This window comes from Meles meles, chromosome 3 (genome assembly GCF_922984935.1).
Source record: "Meles meles chromosome 3, mMelMel3.1 paternal haplotype, whole genome shotgun sequence".
NCBI classification, from domain to species: Eukaryota; Metazoa; Chordata; class Mammalia; order Carnivora; family Mustelidae; genus Meles; species Meles meles.
The window spans coordinates 176320887-176343739 of NC_060068.1; the positions used below are offsets into that span (position 1 = coordinate 176320887).

At 48.7% G+C, this 22853-nt stretch overlaps 1 long non-coding RNA gene across 3 annotated transcripts; it reads left to right on the top strand.

Annotated features, from left to right (window-relative positions):
• Nucleotides 1-631: 631 nt before the first annotated feature.
• Nucleotides 632-22032, top strand: LOC123938212. 3 transcript variants are annotated; one of them, XR_006817689.1, is made up of 5 exons: nt 632-1072; nt 1309-1455; nt 10856-11223; nt 13896-13999; nt 21753-22032. It is a non-coding gene; the product is annotated as an uncharacterized LOC123938212 (long non-coding RNA). The 3 variants fall into 3 exon arrangements; XR_006817690.1 differs by lacking the exon at nt 21753-22032 and adding an exon at nt 14963-15664; XR_006817691.1 differs by lacking the exon at nt 13896-13999.
• The last annotated feature ends 821 nt before the right edge of the window (nt 22033-22853 follow it).

Sequence of the window (22853 nt, forward strand, 5' to 3'; positions counted from 1 at the left end):
GCTCTGAATTTAAATTTCTGACCGATCATTCGGCAGCACTAAATAACATCTAACTTGACTGAGCTCTTGCTGAACGCCGGGCCCTGTCCAACGAACTTGGACACAATTTTCCGTCCCAGTCTCAGCACTCCTAGGAGGTAGGTGTTGAGGAAGAGAGCGCTCAGCTTCAGCGAGTTACCCAGGTCTGACACGTTGGAAGGGGCGCACTCAGTGTCTGAGTCCAGGGCCTGTGCCAGAAACACAGCCCCGGCTCTCAGAGGACTCCGGTTCCCCATCAGAGGTGCTCCCTGGTCCCCCTACTGCGAAGTTCACATGGGACTTTACCGTCGCCCGCTACTCTCCTCCCTGGGATGCTCCATGTCCCACGTCTCCCGGGGTGCCCCTCCCCCCAGCTGGGGTTCTCACTTCCTTGTGAATTAGACCACAGGGACCACCCTCGACCTCTAACTTCTGGGTATTCCCTGAGAGACCACCCACACCGACGGACGATGGCCTGATCATAGAGGACCAGAGAACTCTAACCCACAAGCTGCAAAGCCTGCCCAGGAAGCCAAAGTTCAACCCTGCAGCGATTGGCCTGGAAAGGTCCACGCTTGATCCCTGTCAGCGTCTCTAACTTTGGGTCCCACCTCCACGTTCGGAGCCACCCGCGGGTCTGTAACTGATCGCGCAGGAGGCCGCTGGGTTGGCGGCCCGCAGCGTCCCCCCCCCCCCCCAGCATATCCGCGGTCTTCCTTTCTGCGTGAGAAGGCTTCCCCGATGCTCTGCCGCCCGCGGGGGTCTGCCGAACGCGAGGTGGCCGGCTCGGTGTGCGTAGTAAGCTCTGGATGACGAGCCTTCGCCTTTGCCCGTTCGGGTGGCCTTTGTGCATCTCCACATCATCTGGGTTTTACCGGGTTCAGTCTTTCCCTCGGTGCCCCGCCCACCCCTGCCCTTGAGAAACCCTCCCCCACGCTCACCGACCAGTCCCCCAGCCTCCGATCTGCCCGTCTGGACAGCAGTGACCCTAAGCATCAGCCTTTCCTTGCGGTGACTCGTCCGTTTCTTCGTCAGGCTCCTCGGTCGGTGGCAGGTGAGACCTCCAGTCCCCGCCCGACGCCCGCTGGGGCTCCTTCCAGCCCCCTGCTGGGAAGCGGTTGTCACAGCGATGGCGGCGCGCAGGCGGGGAGAGCGGCTCCCGCAGCCCAGGAGGGGCGGGCGGCGGCTGGGTGGCCCAGCTTGGCAAGCCCCCTCCCCTCCCCCTCCCCCACCTCCGCCCCTCCCCCACCTCCGCCCCTCCCCCACCTCCGCCCCTCCCCCACCTCCCAGAGCAAACGCGGAGCGGGAGCGCGGATTGTCGCTGTCGGTCACTCTCGGATCCCTGTCTAGCACAGCCCCCACACTGGCTCCCCGTCCCCGGCGTCACTTGGTAGTGCGGCTCGGACTGTGCTGCTTAGCGACGGAATAACAAACAAGGTAAATCGAACCTCCATTGAAACTGCGTGAAAGCCTCGTTCACCCGGACGCGTCGTCAGGGCTGCCGCGCCGGGGCGGGGGTGGGGCTAGACCTTTTTAAATGTAGGATTAACACCTAGAGTAAAAAGTAGGCAAAGCTCAGGTGTACATCTTGAACACTTGTGTCCGACACCCAGAACAGGCTGTAGACTACTTCCAGGACTGCGCAGAATTCCCTCCTGCCCTTCCCGCTCAGCACCCGCCCCCCAGGGACAGGAATGGGACTTGGATCACCAGCAGTTTGCTCCGCTTTTGAACTTCGGATGGTTGGGATGAGACGGGGGGACCGTTGGAGTCGGACTTGCTTCGCTCATCATGGAGCCAGTGAGAGTTCCCCATTGTGGGTAGCTGGAGGAGTTGGACTCCCTCCGTTCCCAGCAACAGAACTGTTAGGGCTTTGAACTTCATCTGCCTCCTGGCTTCTCTGCCTCACCTTCGCCCCTGGAGCTCCTGATGGATATCCATTCGAGCCCAACCGAAGCTCCCCAAGGCTCTTTACATATTGGCTCATCTCCGCAAGTGGCTGGGGTTGCCCTTGTGTCTGTTCCAAGAACTCCTGGCCTGTTTTTTCCCCATTGGTCGGTGTGGCTAAGACCCTACATCCCTTTTTCTGGTGCCACCTGAATTAGGGTGTCACAGAGCCCAGGTGGCCAAGACAGCCATAGGCACAAGAATCCTGTTCGCTCCAGACCATTTCATTCCTTTCCAGTTAGTTCAAGTTCTTCTAATTTTTTAAACTGCTTCTTTTGAAGTAAGTTTACAGAAAAGTTGCAATGATAGTACGGATTTTTCTCTACATTTCACCCACAATTCCCAAATGTTAATATTTTACGCATTTGCTTTACCAGTCTTTCTCTCCATGGTATAGGAAAGATGTTAGGGTTCAAAGCCGACAGCCAAGAAAGAATCCTTGAGACGTCTTTGGTGCAAAAAGGTGATTTTATTAAAGCACAGGGACAGGACCCATGGGCAGAAAGAGCTGCCCTGAGGTCATGAGGAGTGGTCCCTTATAGACTTTCAAGTAGGGAAGAGGTTAGGGTAAGTCTCTAAGGAATTTTGGAAACAAGGTTTCCAGAACCTTGAGGGAGTTAGCTATCAGGAAAAGGTCATTTATTGCCGTCTAATAAAACCTGAGTCATCCATCCTTCAGATGGATATCAGTGGGTCATATGCTTGGGAGATGATCACCAACACGTGTCTTGGGGGGTTAGATATAAAGAAACTTCCAAAGGAATTTTTATATGTTAAAGTAGACTCACAGGATCGTGGGAGTCGGGTTGGGGTTACCTTTTGCCCTTAGCAAAGTATTAACATTGAGGCAGTTGAGTCCCTAGAGGAATGTCACTCTGCCCTCTTCAAGGACTTGTCAGTGGGCTGCAGGGAGTAAGGAAATTGAAGTTTTTCTTCTTTGTTTCCCACATCATCCATATACGAATAATTTGTGTACATTAATTTTTCTGAACTGCTGGAGAAGATACTGTAGACATCATGCCTCTTTGCTCCTAAATACTTCACTATATGTCTCTGTATTTTTAAAGGACATTTTCATACATAACCATGGTACATTTCTCAAAATGAGGAAAGCAACCCCCAGATGGTTCAGTCAGTTAAGCCTTGACTCTTGATTTCAGCTCAGGTCATGAACTCAGGGTCGTGAGATTGAGCCCCATGTCTGGCTCCACGCTTGGTGGCGGGAGGAGGGGTGTCTCCTTGGGATTCTCTCTCTCCTTCTGCCCCTTGCACGCCTGCACACACTCTCTTTCTAGATAAAAAAAAATCTTGGAAAAAAAAAATCTTGGGACACCTGGGTGGCTTGGTCGGTAAGTGTCTGCCTTTGGCTGAGGTCATGATCCCAGGGTCCTGGGATCAAGTCCCACATCGGACTCCTCGCTCAGTGGGGAAACTGCTTCTCCCTCTGCCCGCTCCTCCCCCTGTCTGTATGCTCTCTCTCTGACAAATAAATAAATAAAAACTTTAAAAATTTTTATAAACAAATAAATAAAATCTTTTTTAAAAATGATTTTAAAAATGAAATTAACATTGGCATACCCGTATTATGTAACTACAGACCTTACGAAAATTCTGCCAATCAGCCACTGATGGGTGTGTTTGTGAAAGTCGCAGGATTTTTCAAATTATTTTTTGTTATGGTAAAATACACAGTGCATGAGATTTAGCATTTTAACCTTAACTGAAAAATACTCTCTATAATTTTTAAAGTTTTTATCTTCATTCCAGTTAGTTAACATACAGCATTTTACTCGTTTCAGGTGTACGATAAAGTGACTTAACACTGCCGTACGTCACCCAGTGCTCATCACGACAAGTGCCCTCCTCCATCCCCATCACCTATTTCCCCCACCTCCCCAGCCCTTCCCCTCTGGTAACCATCAGTTTGTTCTCCATAGCTAAGAGTCTGTTTCTTGGTTTTCTTCTTTCTCTTTTTTTTCCCCTTTGCTCATTTGTTTTGTTTCTTAAATTCCACATAGGAGTGAAATCATACCATCTTTGTCTTTCTCTGACTGACTTATTTTGCCTGCATTATACCATTATACTCACTAGCTCCATCCGTGTGGTTACTAGTGGCAGGATTTCACTCTTTTTTATGGCTGAATTATTTATACATATATTTATATTTATGTTATATTTATATTTATATATATAAATAATATATAAAAATATGTATATATATTTATCTCCACATCTTTAGCCATTCGTCAACTGATGGATGTCTGGGCTGCTTCCATATCTTGGCTATTGTAAATAATGCTGCTGTAAACATGGGAGTGCATGTTTCCCTTTGAATTAGTGTTTTTGTATTCTTTGAGTAAATACCCAGTCGTCTGATTACTGGATGGTAGAGTAGTTCTATTTCTTTTTTTTTTTTAAGATTTTATTTATTTATTTGACAGAGAGAGATCACAAGTAGGCAGAGAGGCAGGCAGAGAGAGAGGAGGAAGCAGGCTCCCCGCTGAGCAGAGTGCCCCGATGTGGGGCTTGATCCCAGGACCCTGGGATCATGACCTGAGCCGAAGGCAGAGGCTTTAACCCAGTGAGCCACCCAGGCACCCCGAGTAGTTCTATTTCTAACCTCCGTACTGTTTCCACAATGCCTGTACCAGTTTGCATTCCCACCAACAGCGTACATGTGTTCCTCTTCCTCCACCTCCTCGCCAACACCTGTTGTCCATTATCACGATTTTTAAGTAAACAATCCGTGGCATTAATTTCATTCACAGTGTTGTGCAGCCACTACCACTGTCTTCGTCCGTGTGAGCTGCTGTGATAAAAATACGGTAGACCAGGTAGCCTACAAACACAGACATTCACTTCTCACAGGTCTAGAGGCCGCAAGTCCAAGATCAAGGTGCCGACAAGTCGGGTGCCTGGCGAGGATGCTTCCTGGTTCATAGATGGCGGTCTCTCATCGTGTCCTCACGTGGCAGAAGGGGGCGGGGGAGCTCTCTGGGGTCTCTTTTAGAAGAATACCAATCTCATTCGCAAAGGCTCTGCCCTCATGACCTACTCTCCTCTCAAAGGCTCTACCTCCAAGCACCATCACATTGGGGATGGCGTTTCACTCTATGAATTTGGGGGAGCTACAAACATTCAGTCTGTAGGGAATAGCATCGATACGCACACCATCGACCACATTCAGTCTGTAGGGAATACCATCGATACGCACACCATCGATCACATTCAGTCTGTAGGGAATAGCATCGATACGCACACCATCGATCACATTCAGTGTGTAGGGAATACCATCGATACGTACACCATCGATCACAGCATCTCAACGCACTGTACTCACTGAACAGTAACCCCTCTCCCATCCCCCAGCCCCTGGAAACCACCATCTCTTCTATCTCCAAATTTGACGACCCTGAGTACTTCACAGAAGTGGAATCCTGCAATATTTGTCCTTTTTTGTTTGTTTGTTTTTTGTTTAATATTTGTCCTTTTTGACTGGATTATTTCATTTGCCATAAGGTTAAGGTCCTCAAGGTTCATCCACATTGTAGCCTGACTAATGTCCTTTAAAAGGGAAGGGAGGAAGATACTGTTTTTCCCGGTCTAGGATCAAGCGTCAAATCCACAGGGCAGCTAGGTGTCATGCTTCTTTAGTTCCTTCTAATAAGGAATGATTTCCTAATCTTTCTTTGTTGTTCATGACATGGGCATTTTTATAGGATATAGGCCAGTTATTTTGTAGAAATACCTTTCAATCTGATTTGTTTGCTAGCCCCTCACAAACTGAGGTTATGAATTTTTGGCAGGAGCAGCACCGAAATGACAGGGACCCTCAGCGATATTGTATCAGAGGCTAACGTTGTCCATTTGTTCCATTACCGGAGACATTAATTTTGATCCCTTGACCAAGGGGGCTGCCAGGTTTCTCCACTGGAAAGTTGTTACTTTCCCTTTTATGGTTCCTACCCTGCAAGGAGAGAGTAAGACCGTATACAGATCCCATTTCTCATTAAAGCCTCACCCACTATTTCAGCAGCCACTGGTAATTCTCTCCAACACAATTAATGCTCTGATGGCAAAAGCGGTATTTCGACTTCCATTACTCCTTTGGCACTTCGAGTTGATATTCCACCGTAAGAAGAGCTTTCTCGGGCGCCTGGGTGTTTCAGTGGGTTGGGCTGCTGCCTTCAGCTCAGGTCATGATCTCAGGATCCTGGGATCAAGTCCCGCATCGCATCCGGCTCTCTGCTCAGCAGGGAGCCTGCTTGTGATCTCTGTCTGTCAAATAAATAAATAAAATCTTAAAAAAAAAAAAGAAGAAGAAAAGCTTTCTCTTCTCCCCAATTATTTTTTCATTTACATAATTACATCTGTCAGCACTCGTGGATTTTTTTTTTTTTTAAAGATTTTATTTATTTGACAGAGAGAGATCACAAGCAGGCAGAGAGGCAGGCAGAGAGAGAGGAGGAAGCAGGCTTCCGGACGAGCAGAGAGCCTGATGTGGGACTCGATCCCAGGACCCTGAGATCATGACCTGAGCCGAAGGCAGCGGCTTAACCCACTGAGCCACCCAGGTGCCCCAGCACTCGTGGATTTTTACTTTACACTAGGATTGGGATGGGTAAAATAAGAATGGTCATAATTCAATATTATCGGTATCGTTGGTCCAGTTATCCCAGATTTGTCAAAAGGGAGTTCCTCCAAGCTAACTTTCTTGGGTTCTTTGGCTAAGTTCCTATCATTCTTTGAGCACTTCCTCACTGTCTTGCAGAATAGTATGATCTGGTTTCATTTGTATCTTTCCTATCTGAGCCCTGAAATCAGCCATTTATCCAAAGAGCTCTGGTTTCTGTGAGTGGAGAATGATATTGAGAAGCCCAGATCTGGGCACCAGGCAAGCTGGGAGACCCTCCTGGCTGGTGGAATGACTGAGGCATCTTCGCCTGGACAGGCCAGCATGAGCTCCATGCTTTCGTTCTTCCCAAGTGCCCTCACATACCAGTTCTTGTCCTCTGTTGGCTGCTAAATTATAGGTATTAAAAATTATGATTTTATTCTGGGTGGTGGATCACAACTGATTTATTTTCTTTTTAAAAATGTATGTATTTATGCATTACTTTCCTGTGCTGCTATAACAGATTATCACCAATTTAGTAATTTAAAACAGAAGCGATTTATTGTCTGATACTCAGAGGTCAGAAGTGTGAGTTGGGCTTCACCACCCCGTCCTGGAATCAGGGTGTTTGCAGGACTGCAAACTGCAGTTCTTTCTGGGGGCTCAAGGCAAAACTCTTTTCTTGCCTTTTCCACCTTCTAGAAGCCGCCAGCATTCAGCAACTCGCATCCCTTCCCCCATCTCCAAAGCTAGCGATCGCTTTGCTGGACCCTGCAGCCGCGCCCCCCCCCCCCCCCCCCGTCCTCTCTTTCCTGTGACCACCCTGGGCCCACCCAGGTAACCCCTGATAATCTCCCACCTTCAGAGCCTCAACCTAATCACACATGCAAAGCCCCCCACTTTGTACCATAGAGCATATTTACAGGTTCTAGGCATTAGGGGGCGGCCATCTGGGGAGGGCCAGGACACTGCGATAATGCATTTGATATACTGTTAAATAACGAACATGAAATATGTTGGTAATAAGAGAAACAGTGCCCTTTGGCTGGAGGGCAGCCGAGGTAGTAACTTGTGACAAGGTGGTCTGAGCCAGCCTCAAAGTCAAAAGCCCCAAGCGAATGGCTCCAGGCTGAGCAGCGTCGTCTTCCAGCCTCCAGCTCCCAGGGCGAGAGCCCCTCTTTCTTTGTCGCTGAGATTCCCCCAGCGGGCGCGCCTTTTAGAGGTGAAACCAGGACACCAGGAGGCGGGCCTACACCGCCACCATCCATCAGTTCCCCTCGGCTGCTTTTCTCCGCGCGGGGCCTGCTCGGCCCGGCCCACACAGCGCCCAGCCGGCTGGGCAGGGGTCCCCTGTGTCCCTGGCGCGCCCTCGCCTCCGACACTAGCTCTTGCCCCCCCGCCCCCGCTGCTTTCTCCTGCGAACCCCCGAATCCCCACTGCGAGGGCATTTGTATTTGCTTTTTCTCCCGTAACACAAATATTGCTGTTTTCCAACCTCCCGCCCCCTGCTGTGCCTTTGATTTTGAACCAGGTCTCTCTCCGGGTCGGGCCGGATTCCGCTGACTCGGCACCCGTATTCCTGCTCTCCTTCCCCTCCCCGCTCCGCCCCCCGACCCCCGATCTCTCGGGCGGCCCCCGGGAGGCACCCCACCTCTCGGCCCCCGGCAGCGCCCGCAGCTCCTCCCCCCTCCCCCCTCCCCCACCCGCGGCCTGAGGTTGGCAGGAACCAGAAGGGACGTGATCCACGTGCCTGGTGGCTGAGCGGCGGCTGGCCGCTACCCCAAACCCCCTGAAAAGCCCCCTCGGGGCTCCCCCACCCCGGAGTTTGGTTAAGGTTGGGTCGGGGTCTCTCGGGGAGGCTGGGTGCACCTGACGCGGAGCAGCTCCCTTAGAGTCCGGTGTCACCCTTTTCCCAGAGCACAGCCCCAGGGGGCTGGGCAGGCGCGTCTATGCAGCCTCGGCCTGGGACCGTCCTGGAGCGCGTGCGCACCTGCAGGGGGGCCTCACGGGCAGGTGGGGGGGCTTCCTCGTGCACCTGCAGTAGCGGCTTCTCACCCACTCTCTGCCGGCTCTAACAACCCACCCACCCCACCCGAGGGGGAAGAAGAGGGAGAGCAGAGGCTGAAGAGAAGTTAACGGAGGCCAAGAGCCAGAAGATCTTTGGAAAGCGATTTTTTCTTGCGCTTAGAACAGATGTGACATCCAATATCTGGGCCTCCAAGGACTAGAATATCCCTTGACAGCTTCCCAGGACAATTCTTCTCCTCTCCATTTGACCTCTTCATCTGAGGTGTAACTCCCACGTACCAGTCATCCCCTCCAGACGTGCAAGTCAGGTTTGATAGTCCCTGAGCTGAGCAGTCACCCCCGCGACCCGCTGGAGAACGTTCTCCTTTCCGTGGGTGATGGCACCCACCAGCCGTCACTCCGTTCCTCCTCACCCACCAGCCTCTGGCAAACGCTAATCTTCCTTCCTTCCTTTCTTCCTTAAGATTTTATTTATTTGCCAGAGTGAGAGCGAGCACAAGCGGGGGGAGCGGCAGGCTGAGGGAGTGTGCGGGGCTCGATCGCAGGACCCTGGGATCATGACCTGAGTCGAAGGCAGATGCTTCACTGACTGAGCCACCCAGACGTCCCCAAACTCTAACCTTTCGATACATCTTCTATGGAAAGACTAGAGTCAAATAGATTGGACTCCTCTGGACATTCCCTATACATGAAATCATGGAATCTGTGGCCTTTGTGTCTGGCATCTTCCACTTAGTGTAAATGTTTTCAAGGTTTATCCATATTGTAATACGTGCCACACTTTCATTCCTTCTTACAGCTGGATGATGGTCCCCCGGGTGGATGGAGCACAGTTCTACCCTCCATTCGTTAGCTGATGGGCATTTGGGTTGCTTCCACTTTTTGCTGTTATGACTAATGCTGCGGTGAACATTTTGGTCCCGATTTTGGTGTGGACATAGGTCTTCACTTCCCTCGGCTCTATACCTGGGAGTGGAATTGGTGGGTTATATGGTAACTTTGCCATTTCAAAGAACCATCAGAGACCTAATTTTAGCTTTTTTGGGAAGAGGAAGGTGGGGCCAGTTCAAAGAACAGTTGACTAGATCTACAACAGGGAAGGATAAATCACCTCCCACATGTTGACAGAGAACCTTCTCCTCCGAAAGCCCTCTGCATGGAGACCTATGAGAGGAAATGTTCACTGTACGGTGTGGAATGAGACAGAGCTCAGGGAGGGCAGGATCCAGTGACATCCTCCTCCTGGACAGAAGAGAGGCAGACACCCCAGCTCCCAGCTGTCACCCATCACAGGGACTGAAACCCATGGTGAGCAGAAATCCCATGGGTACAGCCCGCAGTGAGAGGTTAGGGCGAGGGTTCTGCTGAGGTCGTGGGGAAGAATGCAGCCTTACAGCTGAAAAAATATTTGCCTCCACCTCCAAGAGAGTTTGCAGCAGGGAGAAGAGAACAGCATGGATTAAAGGCCAGCAGTGCGACAGTGCCCGATGTCCTTGGTCCTGGAGTCAGAGGGGAGGCGTCCATGGGAGTAAACCGAAGCCTGACATCAATGCCACGCTAAGGAGTTTGACCTTGAACCTTTAGGTTCTGGGATCTGTCCCAGGACTTGGGGCTGGGCAGGGTGGTCAGCCTGTGTTCTGGGGCCATGCCCTTGGAGGAGGGGAGGGAGGGAGTCCGGAGGATGGGGATCTGGGCAGAGGCTCCACAGGGAGAGAGACCAGGAGAACCTGGGAGTGGGAGGGGTAGGGAGGAAGGGGCCAATGAAGGACGTCCCCAGGCCTGCACGGAAGGTGGGAGGTGTGGGGGACAGGGAGAGCTGCCTGAGTCATAAACACTTTGGTTTTTCTAGAAGAATGACTGACCTTACAGCCCCTGGGCACACACAGCTGCTAAATGCTTTAACCGCTTGTTTCACGCCATCGAGTTCCCACAGGAAGACAGCTTCACATGCAAACTCAGAATTTTGAGAGAGGCTTGCAGATTCTTTCGGTTTGGGACGAAGCCTTCGCGATCTGTCTCCATCAGGCGCGGGTGTGCATGCCCACTCTATAATGGCGCCATTATGCGACGGCCCCGTTCGTGGCACACACCACCCAATGCCAGGCCCAGCCCCATGCCACAAACCCCTCCAGGTTCCTACTCATGGGCATGTAAGGCCCACCCCAGGGTCAGCAGAAGCGTGAAAAGCAAATTCTTATCTCTAGAGTCACATTTTTCCCTCCTCGTTTTCTTGTTTTTCTGTTTCAGGGCTTCTTCTCCCTACTTCCCTGATCTTCCGGAAGAATCTGGAACACTCCAGCTGCCCAGTGTTCTCTGCAGGATCTGTGTCTGCAGGAGCTGGTGTCATTTCTCCCCCAGCAAGAAGGCTCAGGCACAGTCTGGCACAGCCTGGGGATTGCAAAAATGCCCTTGACTCAAGGTGTCAGAGGAAAAATCAATCCCTAATGCAGGATGAAGGTTGAAAATCCAGGCTGGGAGCAACACAGGGGCAAGCCAAAACGCTTCGAGATGCCAGCTCCCTGGCTTTGATTTATACTCCTCTTCTCTACTTACCCTGGGGCATCAAGGATGGCCAGCATGGAGGCTTTCAAGTGGGAAAGAGCATAAGGAATTTGGTAAGGCTGTGTAATTGGGACAGGTGTCTGGGCAGTTTCCTGACCTTGATATTTGGGTGTGATACTTTTCCCCCAGGGAATGCCTGGAATTAGCCCAGACTGCAGAGGTGGCCAGGTGTCGCTGTGGCTCTGGTCCCATGTGAGCATCACTCCTTATTGCCGGAAAGGTGATAGGTTTGGCAGCGTGTGGTGACAGAAGGCTAAGTCTGAACTGCACGCACAAGGATTACCCTGGTTTTCCTCTGTGCCTCTGCTCCAGAGACCTCCCAGCAGTCCGGCTCTGGTGGATATTTCTGTGCTTTCTTCCTTTTGGGAACTGGATCCTTTCATAATTCTACAACATTGTGAAATGTTTAGACCTTAGGACACCTAGGGGATTTGACACACGGTTAGATAATAACAGCGCATTTTAAAAGAGCGAATGGGTTCCGTGTTACTCTTCTGTTAGCTGATGGTTAAAATCCTCATAAAAACCTCAGGGTCAGATTTCTCTGAATCGTCTGTAAGTGGTTTCCGATGGTTTTCAAATAAGGATTAACTACATCAAAGCTGGAGTGAACTTGAGCTTCTAATCCAAAATATATCTTTAGTTTAACTTTATTCAGTTTCAGATCTAAGAGCTCATTTAATTAATATTTATATGAGCTTTAAACATCATTAACAGTGGAGTGGTACATTGTTATTGTCATAGTCCCCCGATGGATAGCGTCCCTGTGCCCTTTATACTTTGCAGTGTGACTTTGTTGTTCCTCCTTAACCAACTGAGCCACCCAGGTGTCCCCTTGTTGTTCCTCCTTAAATCAAGCAGTAAGATTCATTTCTCCAACCCCGGGCTGGCCCAGTGACTTGCTTTCACCAACAGAATGCAGCAGAATTGACACAGGGCCTATACGACTAGGCCTTAAGGGATATTGTAAATTCTGTTGGCAATCTCTAGGAACACTCACAGTCCCAGTGGAGAGCAAAGGTGAGCTGACTGCTGTTCAGAGGCCCCAGACATGGGAATGAAACCACCTTAGATCCCCGCCTCAGCTTTTCGACCAGCTGTCTGGACCCAGGGGTGGCCAGCAGAAACTTGAGAAACCACATATTTCATTGCTGAAGTCACTAAATTTTAAGGATGTTTGTTATGCAGTAAGAGATAACAAATACAGGGGCGCCTGGGTGGCTCAGTGGGTTAAGGCCTCTGTCTTCGGCTCAGGACATGATCCTGGGGTCCTGGGATTGAGCCCCTCAGCGGGTTCTCCGCTCAGCGGGGAACCTGCTTCCCTTCCTCTCTCTCTGCCTGCCTCTCCGCCTGCTTGTGATCTCTGTCTGTCAAATAAATAAATAAAACCTTAAAAAAGAAAAAGATAGCAAATACAAATGGGACCCTGAATGGTGATAGGACGGTGTCCGTTTTCTTTCTTTTTTTTTTTTTTTAAGATTTTATTTATTTATTTGACAGGGACCACAAGTAGGCAGAGAGGCAGGCAGAGAGAGAGGGGAAGGGAAGCGGGCTCTCCCGCGGAGCAGAGAGACGGATGCGGGGCTCGATCCCAGGACCCTGAGACCATGACCTGAGCCAAAGGCAGAGGCTTAACCCACTGAGCCACCCAGGTGCCCCTGTGTCATTTTTCTATGAAAACTGACATCATCCCTAAAAACAAATGAAAAAGTTTCCCACTTTCCAGAACAGTAAAGGTAGGGTTTCTTCCTTGGAAAAAAAAAAAAGGAAGCAGGGTTGTTTAAGAACATCTGTGAATTTAGATTTAAATGCCAAAATGTAATAATGCTTACCCATGAAAAAAAGAAAACGGAGTGGTTTCATTATTTAAACCAAGAGCTAGTTCAGGGAGGCAGAGAAAAAGAAATTGCTAAATGGGTCCAGTGATTGCTTGAAAATTGCCATTTTCTCCTTACTGGTGTGTTTGCTTGCTTTGTACTCAAAGGAGTTGGAACTGACCGTCCTTTACACTTGGCTTTGAATTAGCAAAATTGGGCCCTCCCTTTCTGCTCCTTTTCGATGCTGACCCTTCCTTCGTAGTAGCTCTCCTCACACTAGTAGACTGTAAGCTCGTCCATGCACGTTTTGGGTGTCTGAATAATTTGTCCCTTTTTATATTGATTAACTTTTTTTTTTAAGATTTTATTTATTTGACAGACAGAGATCACAAGTTGGCAGAGAGGCAGGCAGAGAGAGGAAGAAGCAGGCTCCCCGCTGAGCAGAGAGCCCGATGCGGGGCTCGATCCCAGGACCCTGAGATCATGACCTGAGCTGAAGGCAGAGGCTTTAACCCACTTAGGCCCCAGGTGCCCCTAAGTAACTTTCTATTGCATTGATATATCCCTGATTGTTTACCAACTTGCTCACTGAAACACGTTCGGGTCGTTTATTGTTTGGGGCGATTATGAATAGAGCTGCTGCAAATGTCTCTTTATTGTATTTATTTAATTATTTAAAAAGTTTATTTATCTATTTTATTTTAGAGAGAGAGTGTGTGCAGGAGTAGGTCGAGGGGCAGAGGAGAGGGAGAGAGAGAATCTTAAGCAGGCACCATGCCCAGCCCAGAGCCTCACACGGGGCTGAATCCCACAAGCCCATGACCCCAACTAAGAGGTGGGGGTGCTCGACCGACTGAGCCACGCTGGTGCCCCTCTGCACCCACAAATTTTATTTCATTTTATTTTAGTGCCGGTACAGCGAACACCCAGCGTTATATTAGTTTCAGGTGGGTCCAGTGATTCCGCAGCTAAGTACATCACTCCACGTTGATCACACTCCGCGTTGATCAGAGTAAGTGTCCTCTCACGCCCCTTCACCTATTTCACCCATTCCCCCACTCACCTCCCCTCTAGTAACCCTCAGTTTGCTCTCCATGGCTAAGAGTCTGTTTGGGGGTTTATCTCTCTCTGTGTTTTTCTTTTTCTTTGTTCATTTGTCCTGTTTCGTAAATTCCACATAGGCATGAAACAGTATGGTATTTGTCTTTCTCTGACTTATTGCACTCAGCACACTACTCTCTAGCTCCGCCCACATTGTTGCAAATAGCTGGCCCAAATTCGAGGACCCTAGGCCAAGCAAGATCAAGTTCACATGATGGATACAAACACAGTGAAATGACCGTTTGGAGCGGGTTGACTTTACATGTGATCAGAAGATAGGAGAGATAGAAATACATTTTTTTTTTTAAATTTGACCCAGTTTCATTGGGCCTAAGAAAGTATTCGATGTTGGCAGCCAGACATGGACAAGGGATGGCCCCAATTTGTTGATTTGAGGGTTTGGGCATTCTTGAGGGCAGTTTTTGGGGACAGAAAGAACTGTGCAGGTGTTCATTTGGGTTCTATATTTTAATTTTCAATATATGAAGTTTCCAAATCCTAAATCGTTGTTCTTTCATTATTAAAGCTTAAGTTACAGATCTCATTTTTCTTATGCTTCTAGCAAATTTGAGGCATCAGTTTAAGTAGATCTTTGGATGATACTTGGTCCCATTTACTAATTTAGTTAATTAGCCCTCCTCAAACCTTTTTTTTTTTAGTGTAAGTGAGTATAAATGTTATTATAATGGAATACAATTGAAATCAGAATTATCTTTCTATAGTAAATCTAAAATTCACACATGGTGGGGAAAAGACAAACTTCATAAAAAGAAAAACATTAAGCTTTTTTCTGAACTCAAAGCTAAAGCAACAGTCATGACTCATACCTTTGTAATAACACCCTTAAAATGTTTTTATACGTGTGTCGTTTCAGCCTTACTGGAATTCTGTAATAACAGCCAAAATATCACCAGCCCCGACCTTTCAGTTCAAGGCATCATTACTCCTCTTGTGATGAGTGAGTAAACTGAAAGGACATGCGATGTCTGTGTCTGCTCCCATGTGCCTCTCCAGCCTAAGAGGACATAATTTTCTGGCTTCTTTAAGTTAATCAAATATGCTATACACCTACGCTCATTGAGCCTTTCAACACATGGCTTTCTTCTCATCAAATGCGCAGTTTTTTTCTCTTTGGCTGCCTTATTAACATTCTTTTTTTTAAGTTTAACATGTATAGTAAGAAGGCTTGATTTACATACACTGGGAAATGATCACCACGATAGGTTTTGTGAACACCCTTCACCTCATGTACATAGAACAAAAAGAAGAGGGAAAAAATGTCTCCTGTGGGGAGAAATCTCCAGATCCACCCTCCTACGTTTCCTGCACACCCGAGGCCAGGGCGAGCTGAAGACCTCAGGTTGTACATGACATCCCTAGCCCTTGTTTCTCTGAAAACTAGAAGGTCATGTCTTCTGACCCCTTCCTTCAATCCCCTCTCCTCCCACCACCCTCAGATCTTGTTAGCTGTATTGTAAAATGTCATCTAACTGATTTCCTCGTACGGTGCTTTTCTTATTTGGGTGTCTGGCTGATGTGGTTGACAGAGTGGGACTCTCGATCTCGGGGCTGTGAGTTTGAGCCCCACAGCAGGTGTAGACATTACTTAAAAGTAAAAGAAACTTATTTTTATTTTTTATAGTATTTTTTAAATTAACATATAATGTAGTATTTGCCCCAGGGGTTACAGGTCTGTGTATCGTCAGGCTTATACACTTCACAGCACTCACCATCGCACATACCCTCCCCAGTGTCCATCACCCAATTTTTTTTAAAGATTTTATTTATTTATTTGTCAGACAGAGTGAGCACAGGCAGACAGAGTGGCAGGCAGAGGCAGAGGGGGAAGCAGGCTCCCCATTGAGCAAGAAGTCCGTTGTGGGACTCGATCCCAGGACGCTGGGATCATGACCTGAGCCGAAGGCAGCTGCTTAACCAACTGAGTCACCCAGGCATCCCCTTTTAAAAAGTTTTTAAAGATTTATTTGTTTTAGAAAAAGAGAGAGCTTAAGTAGAGGGGCAGAGGGAGGGGAGAGAGAATCCCAAGCAGACTCCTTGCTGAGCGCAGAGCCGGACACCGGGTTCAATCCCATGACACTGAGGTCACAACCTGAACCAAAACCAAGAGCTGGACGCTCAACCAACTACGCCACCCGGGCACCCCTGAAGTAAAAACAAACAAACAAACAAACTTAAAAACAACAACAACAACAACAACAACAACAACAAAACTCCTGACTATTGATTATAGGAAATCTAACAAAGTTACAAAAGAAACAAAGCCTAAGTTCTCTGAACCATTTCAACCTGGTAGATAAACTCAGTAAGATAAGACTTCATCCCCAAATCAAAGTCAAATGAATGATTCAGTTGCACATTTGAAATTCGGTGTGACACAGCCTGCCTCTCCGCCTACTTGTGATCTCTGTCAAATAAATAAAATCTTAAAACAATAAAGAGCCAAAATATTAGCACTGGAATCTCAGTGGAGAGTACAAGTGTGTTCATCGTACTAATTCTTCACTTTTTTACACTTTCAACATTTTTCCAAATTAAAAGTGGATAAATATGTGAGGATAATTGGGTCAAATTCTGGGTAAAGGGATTTGGTTGTCATTCTTGGCCTGCCCATAAGGAAAATGAGAACTTTCACCTTTACGTGAATGTTCTTCTTTTATCTGGCAAGATAAATGTTTTTCTTTTTCTGGCAAGTGGGTGTCTCATTCGCTTCAGGGACCGTTCTTTCTGAAGGAAACCCAGGGGCTTCCTGTGGGGTGCTCCCTCTGCTAGACCAGGTAGAGAAGCCGTGAGGAGGATATTAAAGACATACAGGGAAAGCGGAACAAATTAGAAACTGATGGCTGGGAGAAAAATCAGTGTCGTTTATGAAAAACAGAAGTTCCCAGACCTTCAATGACTCGCTGAGGTAAGGAATAAGGATGGGGAAGAAAGAGGAGGCCCTTCAAACTTGCAGGCCAGGGTTTCAAAGACAACCACCAGGAAGCATCTATCTGTTAGGCACCAAGGACTCCTGGAGGAAATGGAAGCAGGTTCACGATCAAGAGGAGACCCCAGGATTGTGCTTCTGAAACAAACCCACATTCACAATTTTTAGAGTACCCAGTGGGAATCGGACGTGTTTGAATTTGAGGTCAACAACAGAGTGAATAAATTAATAAAACATTAGCTCACCATCTTGCAATAGTTTAATAACTCATTGGCACAAAACCATCTCATGCATTCAGTGCCATGTATTATCCTAACAATGAGGTGTTGATTTTAAAATCACAGTTGACTGAAGTAGACTTAGAAGGAAGCAGGTAAAATCAGAATGTGGGAACTTTCTACAGGGTCACAACCTAACGGGGAGACGATACTAGATTAAAAGAGCATTAAGAAAAAGGAAAACCTCAGGGTGCCTGGTGGCTCAATCAGGCATCTGACTCTTGATCTCAGCTCAGGTCTTGATCTCAAGGTTGTGAGTTCAAGTCCCGAACTAGGCTTTATGCTGGACCCGGAGCCTACTTGAGGAAAAAAAATTAAAAAAAAAAAAGAAAGAAAGAAAGAAAAAACAACCTCAAAACTTGGAAATAGGAAATGCATGATTTGCTCTCCTTGCCTTTTGACAACATGCTGGAGCACTAATGCCCTGGGTGAGGGGTGGGGGCCGGTACACCTTCATTTCAGCCTCTTTAAGATTCATTAAGATAGTTGACAATTCTGTGAGGGGGAGGAGAACATACACAAAACTGAAAGAGGCCAATGATTCTTATCTGACAGAAGTTGAGATTAATTTGGTCTCGTAGGGATGCAAATCGTTCCTTGTCTGGTTGCAAAGATAATAAAAAATGTTTTGATGATCGGTTTTATCGCCTGGGAGGTTGTTAACCAGAATTTTAAACACCTATAAGCCTTTCTCCTATGCTTTCATCTCTGAAAGTTTCTTTTAACCAGTTTAACCATCCTGCTGCTTCCCTCATTAATGAGTTAATTAAATATTTGGTAACTAGTTACTTTGTGTTAATAAGAGACTCGTGGTTTTGCTTTTTTGAAAATTCTACTTTGAAAAGAGACTTGAAAGATTCAACATGGAATAGAATATGTAGACCTTATTTGGATGCTGTTCTCCAATAAACCAGTTGTAAAGGCATTTCTAGGAGATGGAGGACCTTTACAAGTAGATCTAGGCATTAGCTGATATATATATATATATATATTTTTTTTTTTTTTAAAGATTTTATTTATTTGCCAGAGAGACAGGCACAGCAAGAGAGGGAACACAAGCAGGGGGAGTTAGAGGGAGAAGCAGGCTTCCCACGGAGCAAGCAGCCCGATGTGGGGCTCTATCCCAGGACGCTGGGACCATGACCTGAGCTGAAGGCAGACGCTTAACGACTCAGCCACCCAGGCGCCCCTATATATATATTTAAGTATTTATTTATTTGAGAGAGAGAGAGAGCACACAAGCAGGCAGAGGGAGAAGCAGGCTCTCCGCTGAGCAAGGAGCCCAATATGGGGCTCAATCCCAGGACCGTGGGATCATGGCCTGAGCTGGAGGCAGACGCTGAGGCACCCCTAGGTGATATTAAGGAATAATTTTCATTTTCCTAGGTGTGAAGATGGCCTTGTGGTATGAAGGAAAATGACAGGTGTGTTTAAGTGTATTACTTATCTAGCGTGTGTAACAAATTCCCTAAAACGCAGCAGTTTAAATGTGAGTCAACAGGTCAGGGGGTTAGGGGAGCACACCGCCTGGGGGGGGGCACACCGGGAAGTACCAGGGTCGTCGTCCAGGAGGCAGAGGGAGTGACGGGAAAATGTGAGCAGGAGGCCTTTACTGTGCTTTTCAAGGAAGAACTGGCAAAGCAGGGAAAGCAAGTTTAAGATTGACTAGTGGGAATTGTTCCGGGGGGGCCCTAGGGCGTTGGGGCTCTCTCCAGTTGCCTGGGACCTGGGTGACTGGTGCAGGTAGATGGGGTCCCCGAGTGGGAGAGCCTCAGGAGAGTCCCATAAGGAAGTGACTGGAGTGTAGGCTGTGCATTGCTTGGTTTGCCTCTGAAAGGTCTGCGCTGTCTTGACTTAGCCCTGCCGAGGACATCTCTCAAGGCCAGCAGGGCGCCAGATGTCAAAGTATCAGGAACAGATGACTAATACACACAGTGATTTCAAATTATTTTTAGTATTTCATACAGTTTCTGGGGGTCGGGATCCGGGAGGGGCTTAGCCGGGTGGTTCGGGCTCCAGCCCTCTTGGGAGGGTTACTGTCACGATGCTGCTCAGAACCGTGGTCCCCGAAACTCGCCTGGGGCTGAGGGTCTGTGCCCACGGTGCCCCGGCCTATGGCGCTGGAAAGAAGCCTGGTCCCTTGCTGATTTGGGCCCCAGTCCCAGGTAGTCACCCTGTAGGCCTCTTGATGGGGCTGCTGGCTTCTCTCAGCAGAGAGAGAAACAGAGAAAGAGAGGATGAGGGAAAAGTCAGCCGCACTTATAAAAATAAGTCAACATCAGCGGCGTCATCATTTCTGCCGTATGCTGTGGGTCACGCAGGACTAACTGTGGGCGACTGTGGGGGCACATGAATCCTGGAGGTGGGGACGGTGCCAGCCAGCTTGCAGGCCGTCCCGGTCCACCGAAGACTCATATCCTTCCCGCGTGCAGATTAAGCCAACCCGTTCCGGAGTGCCCGGAAGCTTCATGCTACCATAGCGGCTGCTCTACGTCCAGAATCTCACAACGTATTTCCCGTCTGGGAGTGATTATATTTCCCTGAATACAGTTCCTTCAGCATCGTTCTTCTTGACAAGCTGTGGGCCCCGCACTCCCTCTGTGTTAGTCAGCTCTGGCTGCTGTCACAAGATACCATAGACCGGTGGGGGTGGGGGGGCTTCTGAACAACAGTTCTGGGGCCTGGGGTGTGTCCCAGATCAGGGCACCGTGACAGTCAAGCGTTGGGGAGGACTCTGTTCCGGGCTTGGAGCTGGCCACCTTCTTGGTGTATCTTCACGTGGCAGAGAGAGAGGAAGGGCCGGCTCTTGGTGTCTTTCCAATAAGGACACCAGCTCTATCACGAAGACCCCATTTCTATGGCCTCATCTAAACCTAATTTCTCCTCAGGCTCCATCTCCACATACCATCCCATGGAAGCCTTAGGGTTTCAACGTTTGAATGTTGAGGAGACACTTTCGGTCCCTAACACCCTTCCCCACTGAATGTATAGTGGGACTGACACAGAAAAACCACCTGGATGCTCTTGCTCAAAAGGGAGAAAAAGGAGAGCAAGGGAGAAGTTGCTGCCCTGTGTAGATTCTAGAATCTAGTTATGGGATACCGTCAACTCTTCAACTATGTCTCGAGGCTTAGGAGCTAGACTCCCAAGGCTTTGGACTCTGGCCTCTGGGTGTTTGGTTCCTCCCTGTGAGTCATCCTTCCTTTGTTGTGGAAGGTGTCCAGTGGTGGCCCCTGAGTGACATTCTCAGCCTGCCGCCTGCCAGCAGAAGTTTGAGGGTCCGCAGGTCCCGGTGCATTTTGTACTGTCTCTGCCCCTGCAGTCTGAGCTGGTGATATTCTTGTGTGCGTCGTTCTCCTAAATGCTGTGAATTTTCTGTGACTTTCCTGAGTACGCGCTCCATTAGGCAAAGACGACACCCTCAAATCTCTCGGAGATGGGTCCCCTCTCCTTCTCGGGCTCCTGCCCACAGCTGGGGGTCTGTGGGGAAGCGTTCTAGAAGCCCTGCCCTTTGCCAGGAGCTGCGCGCGTCCTGGCGCATCCGGACTGCTCTAACGAAACACCGCACACTGTGCAGTTCATCCCGACGTTCTGGAAATCCGAGATCAGGGCGTCAGTGTGGCCGTGAGGGGCCTGGTCCAGGGTGCGGATTTCTCTTCACCGGGTGGCTGAGGCCGGGCAGCTCTTTCGTGAGGACTCTAACCCCATTCTGAGGGCTCTACGCTCATGACCTCATCACCCCCGCAGCCTCCCCTCCTAACATCCCTGCCCTAGGGATTAGGATTTCCAAACCTGGATTTGGAGGGGACACAGCATTCTGACGCAGCACGAGGTACACCTTTAATCTCTTTAAAGGGCCTGTTGTCTGAGAAGGGTACTCTGGAGTCCCTCCCACCGTCCATCTTCTTGAAATCTCTTCAGAGTGGTTCCACAGGCTTGCTCTCGGGTTTCTCTCTGGACCACAGTGTTCCCGGCCGGGCCCTGCCTTGGAAGCCATTCTTTACCTCTAGCGTAATTCACCATCTGGGAAGGCTTAGAATTTTCAAAACCATCCAGTCGCAGCTCCTTTCGATTTTTATTCATCCCTCTTCTCTTGCGTCTTACTGGAAGCCAGGAGAAGAGACCAGGAAGCACTTCAGTACTCGGGGGCGAAATCTCCTTAACTAGATTGTGATTCCGCGGGTGCGTTTCCTTCTGCCCACATGTCTATAGGCAGCAGCAAAGCCAGGCCCTCTCTCTTCGGGTTCTAGAAACAGTTGCCTCTCTCCTGCAAGCTCTTCCCTGAACCTTTAGGCACCATGGCTTTCCTAGGAACAGCTTCTCCTCCTAGGAACAGCTTCTTCAAGGCCCCTCAGGCTCCCTCTAGCACACAGCAAAGTCCGCTGCCCCAGGCGGCTCCCAGGTTGCAGGATTTGGTAACAACAGCCTCCTCCTCGCAGGTGTCTGGTACAGCGCAGCGAGTGTGCCGGCAAGGTGGCCGCAGAGCAGGACCCCGGACTCGCTGCTTCACACCACAACTAGATCACTCTGAAATCATCCCAAATACCCCAGAAATCAACCTGAAAACGGCCAGAACAAACTCCACAACTAAAGGTTGAGAAGAGGCCATTTCAAAGAAAGGGTTTTAAGAATTGCAGAAGGGCCTGGGTGGTTCAGTGGGTTAAAGCCTCTGCCTTCAGCTCAGGTCATGATCTCAGGGTCCTGGGATCGAGTCCTGCATCGGGCTCTCTGCTCAGCGGGGAGCCTGCTTCCCTCTCTCTCTCTGCCTGACTCTATGCCTACTTGTGATCTGTCAAATAAATAAATAAAATCTTAAAAAAAAATTGCAACTAACCCATTAGACGGGGAAAGAAATATTGGTCTGATTTCATCTCCAGCCCTGTCCGGCGGGGTTTCTCTTCTCTGGGGCACCTACCCCTCGAATGGCCCTTTTACTGAGGCTCAACCGAGGCTCTGGATCCAGAACAAGCGTCTGTTCTGTACACGGGAAAACACTCAGGAAGCACGCAAATCACTTATTAACATATCAGTGCCATTTTAACGAAAAGGTTAATTAAAATCCTGTTAGATATTTTTCATGGAAGCTGACACTAAGATCCCAGAATTAATACAGCAGAGTAAAGGGTCAGAAAGAGCCAAGATGATGTTGAAGATGGAGAGAAGAACTTGAGTATCCACCGAAAAACTATGATAACTAAAGAACGTGATACAGGTACACAGAACAAAAAACGACGGAAGATCCCAAAACAAATGTGGGGCAATAGTTTAAAAAAGTATGTATTAACCATTTACCACCATGTAACAATTTAGCCTCAAACTTATCAACTTGAAACAATAGAAATTATTATTCTGCTGTGTGTGAGGGTCAGGAGCCTGGGAGTGGCTCAGCCCGCTGACTCTGGTACGCGGTCTCTCCGGAGGTCACCATCAAGATGCTGGCTGGGGTTGTGGTCACCTGAAACTGGACAGGAGCCGAGGGACCCATGTCCGCAATGGTCCAGGCACGTGACTATCGATCAGGGACCATCTTTGCTCTATGG